We start from the raw sequence: 2560 nt of genomic DNA, 5'->3' as shown, positions 1-2560 counted from the left end.
GTGTACTAAATTTTAATAAATATTTATTTGACTAGTAAACTAAACATTTACTTTACAATAAATAAATATTTATTCAATGAAAAGATTTGATTGTTAAATCAAATTAATAGTTCTTGTGCCAAATAAATATATTTTTATATTTAGTAAATATTTAGTCGACTATCTATTCAAACAATTGATTTATTAAAATCGAGAATATTTTTTTTCAGAGTATTATTACAAATACGCTTTTCAAACCATACGATTTTTCGCCAAGATAGAGAGAAGCGAAACAAAAGGTTCAATAGAACTCGTAACGTTCGCTATTCATTTGTCGGAAGAAGCGTCGCGAGCAGCGGCTTTTCCTTTCTCTTCGTCACAAAAATTCCACAGCGTACTCAAAAACCCGGAAGGAAGCGAAAATAGTTTTATCCGTTTTATCTTCACGAGTGATCCGCGGCGAAAGGGGGTTCCGTTTCCGCCATTGTGGAGGAGCGAGGCTGTCCGCGACGAGATGATGGAACGATTAATCGCTCTCCTACCACCTGCCACGTGCGCTCATCGTCGGTAGTTAGATGGAGACGTGGTGAAGACAAAGAGCTCGGGGGCTCTTTGAAAAATTGACGCGCCAGCGGAGCGCAACTTGCACTTTAATAAAAGATGTTTACCGCGCGCGGACAACGCGCTTCGTAATCCGGGACGACGGTGATCGCGGTTTCGTGCAATAAGTATTTGTATCGTCGCTAGGAAAACGATGCGCTAACAATTGTTGTCATCCTTTGCGCGGGCGTCGTATAAACGAGATAATAATCCACTGAATCGTTCGATCTGTCGAAATGGACTTGTTCGAGAAATAAACCTCTCGATGTTATCACCGAGGCAAGAAACTTGGAGGAGTTTCCTGTGCATTGAGGTCGCGTCATATGGCGATATCCAAACGATATTTTATGCCGATAGCAGGCGATATCGTATCGGTTTATTTTCTTCTCTTCTCTTTCGAGGAACGTTGAGTTTTATAGCTAGTAAATTTGATTCGATCGACGCCTCGAGTTTTTCGTCTCATGAAAAAACTAATCGACGAAAGTAATAATTAAATTTAACGTAACAACGTTAAAATTAGAGTCGAAACCGAAACACATTGCGAGTTTGACTGTACGCGAGAATTGCGTAACATGGTAACGCTTTTTTAAAAAATGAGATTAATCTTTTCAAGGATCGAATATCGTCCAATATACTCGCCAATTTCTGTCGAACGGATGCCTCTTGAAAAATAAACGAAACTCGATTGCGATATGCTTCTAGGGGATGGGATGGATCAGGGATTGAAGGGAATTAGGGCGAAAAGAGGACGTCCATTCCCGTACTTGCTGAAGTACGACAAGATAACGTATCCACCCGTCCCTTTCCTAAGCCCTGGACCTTCCTCTGATCTCGGCAGCCCTCGTCTTCGACATCTAGTTTCGAACTCTCATCTCTTGCTTCCTTGAATGATATGACACAAGAAAGTCGGAATAGGCGGACAATTTTAGACCTTCGATCGATATCACGTTTCAAAACTTTATGATGAATTATACGAGAATATCACGAATGTCACGTCACGCTTGGTGTAAAAAAAATTACGTAAAACTTATATTATTCGTTTTTATGCAAATCAATTTTCGTGAAAGAATACTGTACATTCCGCACGAGGTGTGTTAGATGAAGCGGAATAAAGAAAAGATAATCACGTACAACTGTTCTAAAACGCTAAGTAATTGGAGCACGAAAAAAAATGACAAAGCGGTTCTTCCCGCTTTGTTCCCGGCAGCTCATTAAGTGGCGTTGCTTGACGGCATTATACTCCTTGCCTCTCTGGCCCTTCCTGTCTGGAACACCTGGCGTCCATTGTAGCGATGATAATGTCGCCATGTCAACCTCATGCCGCTACATTAATCAGGCCTTTGAATCTCGAAAACCTCGAATATTTAACCAGGATCGAGATTCCACTGTTAATGTATGCATGCGAATATACATTTACAATTCGCATAATATGTAGATTAATACGTAATAAATTTATTCGTTCAGTATAAATTCAGTCATTCTATTTTCTTTTTGTCATATTAATTTACAGAATTCGAATAGACAATTATTCACGATTATCGTGCGCCTCGCGAGAGAATTCGAGATGGAAAAATGGTCGAAATTTTTGAAGGACCGATATCGGGCAAATGTACAGACAAGTCCCTTGTCGAATCTTATAGATTCTGAAGTCGTATACGGTGAACGTAAGAATTTGCTGGAGCTTCCAGAGCGTTCCTCCCTCATCTTTTCCTTCTTTACGGATCTCTCGAAAACGATGCGCACTTGAGATTTTTGTTCGGCGTTTTTCGCATCGACGGGATGCAAGCTCGCGCGAAAATAAAAGACTCGAATTTCATGAAATTTCGCATATATCCATATGTGAAATCGCGTATGTATAATGTTTTTTTCTATTTTTGCATGCATCAAAAATATATCATATGTTTCATAATAAAATAATAAATATTATAATTTATATTAAGATTTTATCTAAGAAATATGTGGATTTTTATAAATAAGATGA

The 2560-nt window shown here is 38.9% G+C and overlaps 1 protein-coding gene across 12 annotated transcripts in view; it reads right to left on the bottom strand.

Moving 5' to 3' along the window:
• Positions 1–2560, bottom strand: part of LOC108689105 (CUGBP Elav-like family member 4) — a 672688-nt gene that overhangs the window by 29635 nt on the left and 640493 nt on the right. The window lies entirely within an intron of this gene.

The sequence above is a fragment of the Atta colombica genome, unplaced genomic scaffold (genome assembly GCF_001594045.1).
Source record: "Atta colombica isolate Treedump-2 unplaced genomic scaffold, Acol1.0 scaffold257, whole genome shotgun sequence".
Lineage (NCBI taxonomy): Eukaryota > Metazoa > Arthropoda > Insecta > Hymenoptera > Formicidae > Atta > Atta colombica.
This window is presented reverse-complemented; position numbering and strand designations above follow the sequence as displayed.